Genomic DNA, 17,221 nt, shown 5'->3' on the forward strand with positions numbered 1-17,221 from the left:
GAGTCAGCCAGGTCCTGAGCCTGAGGAAGGCCTGCTGCAGCGTTCCAGTAATGTCTGCCTTGTGGCAGCAAGACCTTTGACTAGCCAACTCTTCACCTCCTGGGGTCCTTCAGCCTCTCTCCACCTCACTGCCACCACTGTGGTTCACAGTCTCACATCTATTGCTGGATAACATAGTGACCTCCAGCTGCTCCCTGCCTCTCCTTCCGTTTACCTCTAGTCTGTGTTTTACAGAAGCGAGTATATATTAGTCTACTGCTGCTGTAACAAATTACTACTCAGTGGCTTGAAACAATCCAAATTTATTAATTATGGTTCTAAAGGTTTCAGCAAGGTTGTTTTCCTTCTGGAGACTCTGGAGGAGAGTAATTTTGTTGACTTTTCCAGCGTCTGGAGGCTTCCTGTATTCCTTGGCTCATGGACCCTTCCTTCATCTTTAAAAGTAAAAAGTGTGTCTTGCACTTCTTCTTTAGTTAAATCTTCCTTTGTCTCTCTCTTATAAGAACACTAGTGATTACATTGGGCCCACTGGGATAATCCAGGATAATCTCTCCATCTCAAGATCCTTAATAACATCTGCAGTGTCCTTTTGTTGTGTAAGGGACTATACTCATAGCTTCTGAGGATTCAGACATTGACATCTTTGCAGGGCCATTACTCAGCTTACCACATAGTGTAATCTTTTAAAAACACACATCAGCCACATTACCCCTCTGCCTTAGGCGCTTGGTGGTGTTACAGGTCTCAGAGGATAAGGACCTCTCATGGCTAGGAGTGCTATACAAGGGCCCACACCCCTTCTCCACCTCCCCCTGCCTCCTCCCTGTTCTGCCTCTGGTTTGCCGTCCGGGATCCACCCTTTACACCTGGTCTGCTTTTTACCAAGGATGCTTCACCTCTTCACACTCATCCCAGGCCTTCCTGAGGCTCCAGACAAGGTCAGCCTTCCCTAGGATGCTCTTAATAGGGATCTGTCGTAACACCTACCACAGGTTAACATCTTTGCATTTATTTAGGTGATGATTTGGTTTTATGCGTTGCCTATGTAAGTAACTACTCCTTTCAGGCAGGGACCATGTCTATTTTTTTTCCCATCATTGCATCCTGCTTGTGGTAGATTGTTAATAAGCACTTAGGAAGGAATGAATAAATGAATGAATATTAACAGCATTATCATCACTCTCTGTCCCATTTAACCTGCTTTTTCTTCTGCACAGCATCTATCACCTCTTCTATTGTGGTCTCCCTCTACCAGAATGGAAGCTCCACGAGAGCAAGGACCTTGTCTTTTGTGTTCATGCCTCTATTCCCAGGTCCTAGAGCAGTGTCTGGTCCATCATAGGCACTTGATAAATACTTGGGGAGTTAATGCTCTGTAGGATGCTTGGAATCTCTCACAGAGTTGTCATTCTGACCCCTCTTTGTAATTGAATATTATCAAGCTCTTCATTTTAATTATTCAGCCTAACTTAATAATCAGGCAAATTGGCAAAGACTCCTAAAACATGAACCTATTTTTTGAGGATTAAACGAGTTAGTAAATACAAGTCATTCGGAGCGCTGCCTGGCACTCGTGAGCCTGTGTGAGGGTCTGCTGCTGCTGCTGCTGCTAGCAAGTACTCGAGCCCTCAGTTGTTTAGAAGTTCTACTGTCAGAGTTCTGTGGTGGGATCCTAAACACACAACTGAGAACTCTTGTTCTTCGCACCAGGACAGGACCCAGGTCTTCCAGCTGCCTGGGAACAGGCCCAGTCTGGGGGCTTCAGGTAGGTGATTTGAGCCATAATTTGCGTTTTTTTCTTGTTTTGCCTGCAGATGGCAGTAGGCCCTGGACTTCTCTGCAAAGCAGGCAGTCCTAAGGCTGGACAGCAGAGAAACAATAAAATGGACTCCCTTCTCCTGAAAACAAGAAAGCTAGCCACTAGCCACGGGTGAGTATAGAGCTTGAGCTTTTCTCTACATTATTTGTTTTTTTTAGCATAGGAATCAGTGTAAATCACAGTGTTCAATTTTGAGGTACTTTGTTGATTTTTCACAGTTTATAAAAACAAAAAACAGTAGCAATGAAACCAGAAGTATTACTAGAATGTTGCAGAGGCGTTGAAAGGCAAGGGGGCCATCCTGTGCACTGTGAGTGTGGTGTCCCTTCCCTTCTGTACTTTGGGCCTGTCCCCTTTGTCATCCATAGAGCCAATACCCACCCAGACAGGTCCCTTTAAATTCAACAGGTGTGTAGTAAGTTGGCAGTGTGAAGTGTTCTTTGCAGGGACCTCGTGGTCCTTCTTCCAGTTGTTCATAGAGTGATCTGTTCACGTTCTGCCAGAGAATCATCCCTGGCCCAGCAGAGCCCAAAGTTTTTGTCTGTTTGCCCTGACCTTGCGGCTCCCTTGGAGGGCTTCTCCCTCTGATCTTCCCCTCATTCCAAAGCTGGTAACTTCTCAGCTCTAGTTTATTGATCCTAAGACCCCATTAGTGCTGCAGTCTGAGCAGTCGCGTAGGGATTATTTATGTTCTATTTCAACCCCATTTGTTAGCTTTGCCCTCCACAGACAATAATTCTAAGTTTCATATTTGGGATTAAGGGTACTTTCTGCCTTTAATTCTAAGGGAAACTATACCACTTCTTGGAATTCTAATGAGGGGTTTAGCAAAGGCCCTCCTTGATTTTCAGCAACTGCTAGATTTGGTAATGTCCTTCCCCTAGCTGCAGCCTCTTTAGGGCCCTGCCTGGCAAGGATTCTGTGACATCTTCCCTCAGTGTCACAAGTCTTTCTTTGCAAGGAACTTGATCCCTTGTCCTTCGCCCCAACCAATGCCAGCTTTTCCCCAAGCCTCTCTGCATTAGGCTGTATTCTCCACAGTTTACATCTTATTTAATCTTCATATAGACTTGATCAAATAGGTGATACTATTCTTTTGTTACAAATATGGAAACCAAGACTCAGAGATTAAATAATTTACAGAGCTAAAATGGATCAATCCAGAACCCAAGGTCTCTGAAGCTCTTGCCTCTTATCAGAAAGTGAGGCTGACCACCAATGGGTAGAAGATGAATTACATTTGTTCTCGTAGACTTGAAAAAGGAATTAAGTGAAATGAATGGGAAATAACATTATAATCTCTGAACAACCTCTATCTCTAAATTTACTATCCCAATTTTACCTAATACTATTTTTCTTTTTTCTTTCATTTAACCTAAATTGTTGACACACACTGATAAATTATTACTTTATTACCTTTATTACTATTTGCCTTATGCGCATCATTATTTGTACCAGTTGATGCAAGGTAGTTTTATTGCTCATTTGAAGGACCTGTAACATCCATTAATCAGAAGAGTTTGATTTCAAAACTTTGAAAAGTCTTCCTGTGTACCCAGGAGGTTTGTGCCCTGTTTGAGGACACACACGCTGACAAACCCTGAGCTCCCTGAGCATAACTGTCTCAGCCTAGTTATAGTAACTGATGCAACCTAAGTCTCAATTGTTGTCAGAATTAACTGTTTTATAAACCAGGTCACTCATAAGTACCTGATGATATGAATATTTAAAAATATTACAGTTAAAATTGTGGTCCGTGAAAGAAAAGCTGTCCTTTGTCCTGTGGGATCTTCCTGAGTGCTGCTTTGGGCATTTATTCTCGGGCTACTCAGGACAAATAGCCTCAAGGACATATTAACTCTGGGTGTTTCAAACTGATAGACTTGCACAATATCACTCTCACAAACAGGTACTAACTTGTGATTGTAGGGTGTTTTTCCCTTGTCCTCTTTTTTTTGTTTTATTTTTAATTTTTATTTTATTAAAAAAATTTTAAAATTTATTTATGTATTTATTTTACAGTATCATATTTTTAAAATTGAAGTATAGTTGATGTATAATATTATGTGTTACAGGTATACAATATAGTAATTCAAATTTTTAAAGGTAATACTCCATTTATAGTTATTATAAAATATTGGCTATATTCCCCATGTTGTACAGTACATCTTTGTAGCTTAGTTTATATCTGATAGTTTGTGCCTCTTAATCCTCCACCTCTGTCTTGCCCCTCCTCCTTCCCTCGCCCCACTGGTAACCACTAGTTCCTTCTCCACATCTGTGAGTCTTTTTCTTTTCTGTTATAGTCACTAGTTTGTTGTATTTTTTTAGATTCCACATGTAAGTGATACTTTACAGTATTTATCTTTCTTTGACCTATGTCACTTAGCATAATGCCCTCCAAGTCCATCCATGCTGTGCACCAGAAACTAATACACATTTTAAATCAACTGTACTTCAATTAAAAAGCAAACAACCAACTAATCAACTCATTTAAAATATGGGCAGAAAAACTGAACAGACGTTTTTCCAAAAGAGGAAATGCAGATGGCCAACAGGAATATGAAAAGTTGCTCAACATCACTAATATCAGAGAAATGCAGATCAGAATCACAATGAGACATCACCTCATACCTGCCAGAATGGCCATCAGCAAAAAGAACACAGATAACAAATGTTGGCAAGGATGTGGAGAAAAGGGAACCCTTGTACACTGTTGGTGGGAATGTAAATTGGTGCAGCCACTATGGAAAACAATATGGAGATTTCTCAAAAACCCAAAAATAGAACCACCACATGGCCCTGCAGCTCCACTCCCGGGCATATATCCGAGAAAAACAAAAACATTAATTCAAAAAGATACATACACCTGGCTATTAACAGCAACATTATTTGTAATTGCCAAGAAATGGAAGCATCCCAAGTGCACATCAGCAGATGAATGGATAAAGAAGATGTAGCATATATATGTAATGGAACACAACTCACCCATAAAAAAGAAGGATATTTTGCCATTTGTGGCTCTTCATTCTCTTTCTTTTTCACTTCAAAAACTAGAATTTTATAACTGGCATAAACATTTCTATTGCATCAAAATCAACAAAATACCTGGAAGTAAACTTAACCAAGGAGGCTGCCTATACTCTGAAAACTATAAAACACTGATGAAGGAAATTGAAGATGATATAAAGAAATGGAAAGATATCTTGTGCTCTTTGATTGGAAGAACCAACATTATCAAAATGGCCATACTATCCAAAGCAACCTACAAATTCAGTGCAACCCCTGTCAAAATACTCACGACATTTTTCACAGAATTAGAACAAACAGTTCCAAAATTATATGAAACCATAAAAGATCCTGAATTGCCAAAGCAATCTTTGTAGGTCTTTTTTTTTTTTTTCCTTCTTCTATTTCTTCTTATTGTTCTCTTATGGTCTGATGACTAGAGAAGTTCCTTTAACATTTGTTGTAAAGCTGGTTTGGTGGTACTGAATTCTTTCAGCTTTTGTTTTTCTATGAAACTTTTGATTTCTCCATCAAGTCTGAATGAGAGCCTTACTGGATAGAGTATTCTTGGTTGTAAGTTTCCCCCTTTCATCACTTTAAATGTATCGTGCCACTCCCTTCTGACCTGTAGAGTTTCTGCTGAAAAACCAGCTGATAACCTTATGGGAGTTCCCTTGTATGTTATCTGTTGCTTTTCTCTTGCTAATTTTAATATTTTCTCCTTATCCTTAATTATTGTCAATCTGATGACTATGTGCCTTGGTGTGTTCCTCTTTGGGTTGATCCTGTGTGGAACTCTCTGAACTTCCTGGACTTGAGTGACTGTTTCCTTTCTCAGGTTGGGGAAGTTTTTGGTTATTATCTCTTCAAAAATTTTCTCAGGTGCTTTCTCTCTGTCTTCTTTTTCTGGGACCTCTATAATGCGAGTATTAGTGTGCTTCATGTTGTCTCAGAGTTCTCTTAAACCATCCTCATTTCTTTTCATTCTTTTTTCTTTTTTCTGTTCTGCAGTAATGATTTCCACTAATCTGTCTTCTAGCTCATTGATCCATTCTTCTGCCTCATTTGGTCTATTCTTGGTTCCTTCTAATGTTTTCATTTCAGTAATTTTATTGTTCAACTCTGGGTATTGTTTATATTTTCCAACTCTGCTAAAAACTTCGCTCTGTGCATCTATACTCCTCTTGAGTTCTCTGAACATCTTCATCGTCATTGTTTTAAACTCTCTCTCAGATAAATTGCCTGTCTCCTCATCACTTATTTCTTCTTCTGTAATATTATCTTGTGCTTTGGCCTGGGAAATATTCCTCTGCCACCTCATATTGTCTGTCTTTCTATTTGTATTTTTAGGTAAGTTAGTTAACGTTTCTCAACCTTGGAGAAGTGACCCCCTGCAGGAGACTTCTTATTTTTCCCAGCAGTACACTCCTCTCTTGTCACCCAAGGGCCAGGGTCCAGCCAAGTCCCGGTGTAGAATCTGGACTGTGTTTGTGAATTCCTTCCACAGGCTTTGGGATTGTTGTTTTCTTATTTTTGTTATCTGCCCCCTGGTGGATGAGGCTGGACTAGAGGCTTATGCAGGTTTCCTGGAAGGAATCGTTGGTGCCTGCCCACTGCTGGGGGAAGCTTGTTCCTGGACCTCTGGTGGGTAGGGCCATGTCTAGAGGTGTTTGTGGCTCAGGAAGTCTGCTAATGGGTGGGGCTATGTTCCTATCCAGTATGTTATTTGGCCTGAGGCTTCCCAGCCCTTAACCCTACAGGCTGTTGGGTGGGTCTAGGTCTTGGTGCTAATGATTCAATCAAGATGTCAGTCTTCAGGAAAGCTCATGTAGGTGAACACTCCCAGATGAATGTCTGCCACCAGCTTTTATGTCCCCTGGGTGAGTCGCAGCCTCTCCTACCTCCCCAGAAGATCCTCCAAAACCAGCAGGCAGGTCTGACCCAGGTTCCTATGAAATCACTGTCTCTGCCCTTAGACCTGGCGCACACAAGATTCTGTGTACACTTTCCAAGAGAGTAAAGCTTCTGTCTCCCCTAGTCCTGTGGAGATCCAGGAGTTAAGCTCCACTGGCCTTCAAAACCAGATATCCTGGGGTCTCTTCCTTTTCCCAATGCCAGATGCCTGGGCTGGGGAGCCTGACATGGGGCTCAGAACTCTCACTCCTGTGGGAGGGCCTCTGCGACTTAATTATTCTTCAGCTTGTGGGTCGCCCATGTGGGGGCTATGGGGCCCAATTATATCACGAGCACGCCCCTCCTACTGTCCTGCTGTGGTTCCTTCTTTATGTTTCCAGTTGAAGAAGATCTTTTTTGCTAGGTTCCAGTTTTTTCCCCTTGATGGTTTTTTAGCAGCCAGTTGTGGTTTTGTTTTAGTCACGAGGAGAGGTGAACTTGTGGTCCTACCACTCCACCATCTTGACTGGAAGTCTGTCTCCTTGTCCTCTTTTTTTAAAGACTGCTTTATTGCCATCTATCCCTCATACTGTACAATTCACCTCTTTAAAATGTGCAATTCATTGGTCTTTAGGAAGCTCACAGAATTATGCATCCATCAACGGAGTCAATTTAGAACATTTTCGTTACCCAAAAAGAAAATCTTTACCCCTAAATTATCACCTCCCCAATCTCTCCATTTTCCCCAGCCCCTGGCAGCCACTAATGTACTTTCTGTCTCTATGGATTTGCCTATCCTGGATCATTTAAATAGAAGCCATACAATATGTGGTCTTTTGTGTCTCGCTTCTTTCACTTAGTGTGAAGTTTTCAAAGCTCATCCATGTTGTAGCATGTGTCAGTACTCCTTTCCTTTGTTGCCCAATGATACTCTATTGTATGAGTAAACCACATTTTGTTTATTCATTCATCATTTGATGGATATTTGGGTTGTTTCCATGTTTGGGCTATTATGAATAATACTGCAGTGAACATTTTGAGTATGGTTTTGCATGGATTGTGTTTTGTGACTCTGTAAGCTGTAGTAGCAAACGCTGTTTTTAAAAATCTGAGAAAGGAGAAGAACTAAGATGATATTGTTTGAAATTTAAAGAGACAGTTTTTTTTGTGTAGATGTAGAATTGTATTCAAAAAGATTGTCTAATATGAGGTTAAAATCAGAAGGTATTAAATTTAATTCTCCGTATTACTTGAGCTTTCTAAGTTCTGTCTTTTAATACTCTTGCTTAAGAAAACGTAAGAAATATGTGTTAGTCTTTAGGTCTCACTTAAAATAATGTGGAATTAGTTTGGAGAGTTGTGCAAGTATTTTTTCCAGATGTATTTAGCAAGTGGGTGGGGGAATTGGAGGCATGGACCAGAGAGAGGAACAGACAGGAGGAGAATCTGGGGTAATGTTGGTTCAGCGTCCCCAGGGCCCACCCTCCTGGCCACAGGGCACTGGCTTACTTAGTGTGGCTATTGTTTGCTATCTGGGTGAAGTGCTTCACAGCTGAGTGCCTCTGTGTAGTTTCACTCTGCTTCTGACTCACAAAGTTCTGGTGTTGGGCTGTTGGTTTTTAGTAAAAGCAGGTGTTAGGAAGAATATGTTGAAGGGCGAATCAGCCCCTAAGGGACTTTGATAGACATAGTCCTAAAAACATTTCCGGGCTGTTTGTTGTTTTTTTTTTTAAACACCAGTTAACAGTTTTCAGTTTAACTGTGTTTTCCTTCCTGAAGTCTAAGTGAGAATAGTTCTTGTGATTTATTCTATGCACTGTTCTTAGGGAGTTCCTCTACTTGTCAAGCTTGGATTAGAGATAGAGGTTGTTTGGTTTTTTACATACAAACCAAGTATGTAGAAATAGGAGTGATTTGAGTTTGTCTCCAATTTAATTTGTTTCTATACCTTTATTTTCCTTCCCTTGGGTTATATAGAGGTAGTGTTTGGGAGCACTTTAACTGAATTCTAACTTCAGGGGAGTCAGTTAGCAGAAATTTTTATTTATTATTTAATATGTAGTTGAGGGAGACATCATAAGAGAAGAGGCAGTTGCCCTTAAGGAACCCATATTCTGGTTGGAGAGTCAAGACTTTATCCTGTCTGTTAACATGCAATACTGACACCAGTGAGTGCCCAGAAAAACCCACATCAGGGAAGACTTCGTGAGACCTGTCCCTGGGCTTTGGTAGACTCAGGTGGGAGAGAAGGTGGGTGGTGGCTCCAGGTGCACAGGTGTGAGAAGGAGCAGGAGTGTCCGGAGGAGTCAGAGGGACCATACTGGGTATGATGGGTTGACTGGATTTTGGTGGTGGTGGGATTTGACTGTGAAGCCAGAGAGTTTGTCTTTAATATTACAAAGAATAGGAAGTAAAGACATTTGAACTGGAGGACAAGCTTACTGTTTAAAGCAGGGACTTTTTCCATTTTACACCTGAGAAAAGCAGTGCTTTTCAAATAGTGTCTTTTCAAATGATTCTTTAGAATCACATGGCTGGTGGAGGTTGGATCTGCCAGACCGCGGAGTCTACACACACGCTTGCCACCGTGCTGGCCTGTGTTATCTGCAGAGCACACACAGCTCTTGGTATCACCAAGGCTTCACCCAGCTCTGACCTCGTGTGACCCTCTAAGTCTATACATGACTGCATTTGTTTGTTAGCGTCACTCCCTGGGCTGAACCGGTCTAGGAGAGACGAGGACTTTGGGTAAGTCACCTCCCAGCCTATCTGAAGCCCTGGGAAACCAGGGGCAGGAACCCAGCCAGGCCTCCATGGTCTGCACAGCAACAGTCCAGACAAGTTCCAAGAGCTACAGAGACTGTTAGGGGGGAGTTTTGGAGCTACAGGTCCCCAGGCAAGTCTTCTCTCCAAAGTGGGAGCCACAGGGCTGATCACAATCCGGGCAGGGTGACAGCACAGCTGCAGCCATAGCACAAGTTGACTCTTGCTACTACCCTGATCCTCCAGCACAGGCAGGAGAACACAAGGACTTGGTTTGTATTGCAGTTTTCCATTCATTCCTTTGTTTATTCTTGCATAGAGTATTCAGCAAATAGTTAAGCACTTAAAATGTACCAGGCACCACTTTGAGCAGTGGGCTTACAGCAGCAAACAGAACAACCCAAGTCCCTGCCCTCATGGAGCTTGCGGTCTGATCTGGGAGACAGGCAGTGCTTAATACTACTGTCAGGGAGCAATAGGTGATTTTGAGGAAGAGTGAAGCAATGAGAGGGGACAGAGTGACAGGCCAGTCCAGGAAGACTTTTCTAAGGAGCGGGTATTTCAGCAGAAGCCTGGGTGAAGCCAGGGAGCAAGCAGTGTGAATGTGTGTGCTCCAGGCAGAGGAAAGAGCAAGTTCATTGCCCTGAGATGGGATTGTTTGCAGAGCCAGGAAGGAGGCCAGAGCACCAAGGAGCTAGGAGGAGAGTGGAGGGGGCAAAGGCAGCAGAGGGAAGAGGGGCTAGCCACACAGCCTTGCAGGCCACTGTAGGAAGGTAGGATTTTGTTCTTGGCCTAGCTCTAAAGTTTGGTTGAAGCATTGTTCCTGGCTTTTTTACCTCTAAATCTGCAGCCCTCCCAGTGAGCGTTTTTATCTACTTAGTATCTTTGTGTATAGTCCTTTTCCTGGCGGTACTAACCCCTATGAGTTCTGTTGTCTGCAGATGTGAGCCCTGTGTGATAACAGAGCTTTGCCAAGAGAGGGAGGACCAACTACATTTAGAACTCAATATTGACCAGCTTTGTGGTGAAATAAAATTTGTTTTAAAGGTTACAATAGATTTACTTGAATATTATGTTAAAATGTTTATATTTCATTGGAGGGACTCCACTTTGACACAAATGGTCCTTTTATCATCACTGTACCCTCCTCGAGGATCCAGGAGGCCTATTTCTGTCCCCTCCTCACCTGCCAGCTGAAGGCCTAAGCTGGCCACCGTTGCTTGACCTTTCTGATCTCACTTGTAGAATTTGGCTAGTCGTGGCATTCTTGCCCAAGGGGAGGGAGGCAGGGAAAAAATGACTTACTGAGAGTCTTTCCCATCTTGGAGGTCTCTGATTCTATGGACAGATTCCATAGAATATCTTTCAAGGGATTAGGGTTATACCTTCAGTTATGTCCAGGGAGTTGTGATTTATATTTGTATCATGCAGCAGTCCCCCTTTTTCTGCTTTCAAAACATTTTTACAACTGTCCTTGATCTGTGTGAAGTAACTCTGCATGCCACAGTGGTGAAGAACTTAGAAAAACAGACATAATCCTGAGAGCCAGATCCACCTTTACTCACTCTGTCACTGTGGCCATGTTGCCTAACTTCCCTGTTCCTCCAGTTTCCTGAAAATGGGAGTGAATATAGTACCTGCCTCAAAGGATGTATATCATGATTCATCCAGCATAAGATCTGGCTCAGAGTAAAACCTCAGTGAGTATCAGCTACAATGATGACTGTGTGTAATTATTCCCATTTAACAGAAAAGAAAGTCTAGACCAGGGAAGTCAGGTGGCTTGCTTAAGGTCACATGGAGAGTTAGAAGAAAAGCTGGACATAGGAGCCACGGTTTGTGGAGTCCCAGGCCAGTGCTTTCTTCCCAGGATTCACTTTAGTCTCCAGAAGAAAATGCTCATATGCAGAAACAGTTCTGAGTCCACTCCTTTGGTAGCTGGTTCTGGCTATTGTAGGGGATTGAGGGACAGGGCTTCCTCAACACACAGGACCCTCAGTCCTGGGCATTAAAATCCCCTCAGGGAGGGGCATCCATGGTAGCAGAAACAAGGAACCTCCTTCTTTGTTTTCTGAGAGGCAGAGTGGGGCTGGGGGTGATGTGCTTCCAGTACTCCTTTTCCCCATTCCCTACCCTTGCCTGGTCCTGGTCAATCCTGCATCACCCCCTCCCCCGCCACCTCCCTGGTGCTTCAGAGACTGAACCTGAAGTGGGGAGGGGGTTGGGGCTGATATGCAGGTGGCAGGTGGGTACTCTAGAACTCTCTGTCCCTGAGCAAAGCTGGGCCTTCACTCTGTGGCAGGATTCTGTAGCTCAGGCCTGCAAACTGGGTAAGGAGGAGTTTCCCTAAGACTCTTTAAAAAAAGAAGCCTAACTTTCGCCCTGTGGGGCAGATGCCTTTTCCATCTGCCCTGGTTATGCTGTTGCCTGAGGACTGCTCCCACTATTCTTATTTACACAGTGGTGGCTCCTGTTCTTAGCAAAGTAGATTTAAGACTACCCAAGTGGGTTTTCCCAAGAAATGGACAGCTCTTAAAATTTTGCTTCAGATAGTATAGCCCAGTAGAGAAGTCCGCAGTCAGGTAAGCCTGGGTTTGAATTCCAGCTCTGCTTCTTTGTGTGTGTACACAGGTGAGTGGGGGTGTGCTTGGGAAATTATTTAACTTCTTTAACTCTGTTTATACTCTAAAATGGGAACAAGAATATCTACCTCAGAGATTTGCACTATGAATTAAATAAAATAACTTGCTTGAACCACTTAACATGTCCGTGGCCCATGGTAGCTATTTTTATCAACCTTGTTATTCTTTTTTTTCCATCCTTGTTATTCTCATTAAGCATATCAGTAAGCTCCACCAGTCTGTGGGTGGAAACAGCTTTCACGTATGGCTTAGCCTCATGTACGCTGTACATCTGCCATGACTCAGGAGCCTAGAATGACTGAGCCAAAGACCTCAAACCTGCCTTTGCTCTACTGTTATTTGCAGTCATTTCTCATATCCAAGGTGGGTAATCAAGTTTCTGCTAATGTGTAATGCCATGCCATTTCTTTCCCTGTTTCTTTTCTGTTTAATTCAGTGTTCTAGAAAGAAAAAATAGTCGAATAGCTAAAATGTACTGAGGATTTCATACTAAAAGTTTTACGTGTACTATCTTCTTTAATTCACATAACAACCAAATGAAGAAAGAGGTTAAATGATGTCTAAGGCTACACTGCTTTCATGCAGCAGACTGAAGATTTGCTGGTCCAGTTCCAGAGCCCACAAGCAGCCCTGTCCTGCCTCCCTAAATAGGGCATTGGTTGGTTTTGGTGGCCTTGAGAGATCAGGTAGTCTGATCTATCCCCTAACCCCCTTTCTGTGTGTCACAGAGGGGGAAATCTGTCCCATTTTAGAAACTTTCCTGAGAGCACTGTGGATCTTCCTTTGGTAGCCATTTCAGGGTCTGCAGGGACAGTGACTTTCTTAATCTCCTTGTAGTGTCTCCTTGAGGCCAGCTGTCCATCCTTGAGGGTCATTTGAGAGTGTGCTCTGTCCTTGGGTGGACATGCAGACAGTGAGTGTAGCTTCCCTGGCATGCAGGTGGTGGGGCCTTCTGCCATTCTGTGTGCTTGGCATCCAGTGCAAGCATGGCCAGACATTGACCCTGTCTGCTCCAGCCAAGTTGCCGGACCACAGCTGACTCCTTCCTCACAGGTCTGTATCCACTTTGCTCTGGGAGCAGAGGAAGTGGCTTGTGGGCCAACTGGATCACCTGAGAAGCTGTGTGGCCGTGTGCAGTCTGGCCTGCAGTCCCTGGGGTAACTCAGGAATTGGTGGGAGTGGATCTGCTCTAGTCACAACAGCCACTGAAGGGTTATCTAAGGAGCTTTGACGCCTGAGAGCCAACATAGCCCCTGGGGATTCCTTCATTCACCTAGCATTTATTGAGCACCTATAGTGTGCTTCAAGAGGTCATGTGAAAGAGATGTCAGACATGAACGGGCAGGGCCACCACTGGCCACCAGAGAGCTCCACTGCTCTCGGAAGTCTCTGAGGCTGGCAGAGGAGCCAGGTTGGCTGTGTTGCTGTTTATCTGGGCCGCTTCCATGACAACCAGGAGATAAATACCTGAGGTCAAGCAAATCCTGGAGCAAGAGTAGTGTGTCTGGATAGGGTAAGGCCTGTGCTGTGATTTGGAGACTCTTAAGTGACCAGAATCTTCTGGGTTGCCTATTCAGTATGGTTAATTTGTTAATTAATTAATTAATGCCCCACTCCATTCCAGAAATGATTCAGAGTCGCTCCGTTCAGCAGGTGTCTTAGAGGGAAGATGGTATTCTAAGCTTGCTCTGAGTGAAATGTTGGGGTTTAGGCCCTGGTGAGTCATTTCCCAGCTCAGCTCCATGCTCCCAGGGCTGGCTCCCTGGGAAGCACAGCCTTTACTTCCAAAGCTGCTTTGCAGCGTTTCTGTGATCACCTCCTGGTTCCTTTGCAACAAGTGGCCCCAACATCTTCCTGCCTTGAAGCAAATCATGTGACTTAAGAGAAGTAAATCTGACCTCAGTTACCAGGTGCAAATATCAGTCACTGGGAGTAACCAGGAGGCCAGCGTCCCTGGTCGTTTCAGCCTCTGGTGTTAAACATTAAGAGTGCACTGTTCAGGGTGTGATAAAGGCTGTCTCTCACTGTTTATGATTTCCAGTAAATGAAGGGACTTCAGGGAAGGGCTAGGGGCAGGTGAGAGACTCCAGGCCAGGCCCTCTGCTGAGCTGGCAGAGCAATTTCTGCAGGAGCAGAGTGACAGGAATGCAGGCCACAGCTTCTCAAGGCTAGCCTTGTTCTATAGCAGAGCCAGAGAGCCATGCTGCTCAGCCACGTGAGGCAGAGCCAGCTTCTGTACCCACCCAGGTAGCTACTCTCAGGGTGGCGATATGGAAAGAGGAAGACTTCTCTTCTTAGTGTGCTGGCCACTGCACTTGCTTCCTGCTGGATACCAGGCCAACTCGTAGCCCTGGGCACATTCTTTCAGTCTGGGAAATGCATGGCTGGAGCTGCTCTCACAGAGAACTGGAAGAGAATTTTTAACATCTTAAGCCTATAGATACATGGGCCAAGATTGCTCAGCATCTGGTCATAAGGAAGCTGTAGGCAGGCAGCATACCCCACCTTGGCCTAGGAAGGGAACTGAGCTTCCCCCCACCACCTGCCCTCTAATATCATGAGGGAGACCCTTCTCAGTTTCTCTGGGGCACCTAATCCAACAGCAAAGAGAGAGGCATACATCAAATTAAATCATAATGAAGTAAAAGTAACATGTGTTTATTTAACAAAAACTTAGTGAACATTCCACTATGTGGCACCCACTTTGTTAGATGCTGGGCATACAGCTGTGAATAGACAAGGTCCCTGGTCACATGGAGCTTATAATACAGTAGTGGAGATAGAAAATAATTAAACAAACACATAAATAAAATTTCAACACTATCAGTAATGCTTGGTAGCAAATTAAAATACATCGATGTGTAATCAAGTAACTAAGTGCTTGTACTAGGTGGTCAGAGACAGCCTCTGAAGAAGTGGTATTTAAGAGGAAATTCCTGAAAAAGAAGAAGATTGAAGAAAGAGCAGGTGAACAATCATAAGGTTACCTGCCCTGACTGCTGTTGGGGCAGGAGAGCCAGGGTGACAATAGGAGAAGAATGTTCTAGGACAAATAGTTTGGTTACTTGATGCTTTGGGGTTTGTGACACTTCATTTCTTATTTTCTGAATTATTCCCTGAACATTAATTCAGTAAACCTTTATTGAGTGCCCTCTGTGTGCCAGGTACTTTGCAGAATGTTGGTAAAACCAACATAAGTATGTCAGATTCCCTCAAGAGGTTTTCAGTCTGTTGGGAGAGTTAGGCCAGGAAACCAAGACAGTGTGGTAAGTGCTATGAGTGGGAGAATCAAAGAGGGTTAACGAGAACATACAGAGGGACTTCCCAATCCCTGTGGGCATTGAGCGGAGGAGACAAGTCCAGTAAAGCCACCTGGAGAAGATGGCACCAGAGGGGTCTTGGAGGATGAGGTGAAGTTAGCCAGGTAAAGAAGACAGAGTGTATGTTCCAGGCAGAGAGTGGTCTGAACAAAGTCCTGGAGGGAGAGGGTTAGCACATGTGAGAAGGATGCTGGAGCAGAACGGGTAGCCAAGAATGCTCTATTCTGAAGCCTATATCAGACACTCAAGAATACCTTATGGAATTAAGACAGATTCCTAAGAGGCCAAGTCAGCAGCAGGAAAAGGCTTAAGGAAAGGATGCTCAGGTTCATGAGCTCAGACTACTTACTATCTGGTCCTCCCTTCCCACTGGGAGTCATCCATGGGAAGACCAACTCACTTCAGGCAGTCTTTCCCAAATCAGAAGATTCACCTGAACCAGGCACACAGATGGGGGCATGCAAGTGTTTGACCATCCATGTGAACAAATGGATTTTTGGTTTTGGAGGAAAGGGGGCACTGAGATAAAACCTTTTAATCTATAGGTAAGAGCAAGATTTTGTATTTAGGGCAAGGAGACCTCTTTGCATCCTTGCAAATCTCACTAGGCTTTCTGGCAAGTCTCACTAGGCTGTAAAATGGCGAAAGCACTGTTATTACATCCCAGTAAATTCATAATTTGTTCATAAACTAAGATAATCCTATGTTCATTCCAGCCTGAAGGGAACATACAACTTTCTCCCATCGTTTCCTCCTACCTTCTCCCCTTCTTTTGTTTCTCTCTCTCTCATCCCCAGCCCCAGAGACCCTGGTTATCTTTTTTACACATTCATTGCACCCTCAAAACCCTCCAATGTAGATAACAGGACTGTATTACTTGTAAGTCACCTCAGTCATTCGTGACCTGTTAAAAACCAGGAAGTAAGCAGTAAGTAAAAAAGGCAGCCAGAAAGAATGCGAGAGAGAGAGAACCAAAGTTCAAAATGAATTAACATCTGTTGAGGACTTGCGGACTTACTATGTTCAAGGCACTGTGCTAAGCTCATCACATTCTCTATTTAATTTAATCTTCCCAAAAGCTCCTTCGTTTGCCCCTCCAGATCTGCTCTCCACCGTCTCCACCTGCTCTGTGCCCTATGAGGCTTACCTATATGCACTGCGTCACTATCTACTTTGCCTCTGGCTTCTGGCTAGGTTTGGCTAATGGGGAGTACTGGCAGGAGATCAGTGGACACAGGAAAACTAGGTCAAGAATTTATTCCCCTGGGTTGCCTTTGGGTCACTTCAGGCCAACTGCATCCTCCAGCAGCACCCACAACTCCAGCCAGACACCTGTTCTGACACCTGTTCTGACTCTCTTACCTCTTCCTTTCCCTCACACCTTCAGGCTAGAAGTGGTAACGGCTCCCCACTGTTGCTAGCCCTAAAGTGCTTCACTAACCCTTGTTAGTTTCCTTAAACCCTTCCAATTTGAGTGTGCCATCTGTTTTTACATGACCCTGACAGTATAATAAACTTTATGAGGTAAGCACAATATTATTCCCATTGTAAGACAAGGAACCTGAGGCTTAGAGACATTTAATAACTTGTTCAAGAACACACAGGTGGTAAATGGTAAAGGGTTCAAATCCAGATATTCCTGATATATGTGACTAAGCACATGTATGTTTAATCATTATATCACATTGCTTCCCAGGCACTAAAGACCCCTTCCCCAGACTCCATTAAGTATCTATTTGCTCTTGTATTTTGTTTCACAATACACAACCATTTAA

At 43.7% G+C, this 17,221-nt stretch overlaps 1 protein-coding gene across 2 annotated transcripts in view; it reads left to right on the forward strand.

Moving 5' to 3' along the window:
* RAD50 (RAD50 double strand break repair protein) overlaps positions 1–17,221 on the forward strand; it is a 209,941-nt gene that overhangs the window by 10,790 nt on the left and 181,930 nt on the right. For both annotated transcript variants that reach the window (XM_032476688.1, XM_032476689.1), the window contains one exon: positions 1,815–1,930. The gene's annotated coding sequence lies outside the window, so the exon portion shown is untranslated. The remainder of the gene's footprint in view (positions 1–1,814; positions 1,931–17,221) is intronic.

Source organism: Camelus ferus, chromosome 3 (genome assembly GCF_009834535.1).
Source record: "Camelus ferus isolate YT-003-E chromosome 3, BCGSAC_Cfer_1.0, whole genome shotgun sequence".
Taxonomy (NCBI): domain Eukaryota; kingdom Metazoa; phylum Chordata; class Mammalia; order Artiodactyla; family Camelidae; genus Camelus; species Camelus ferus.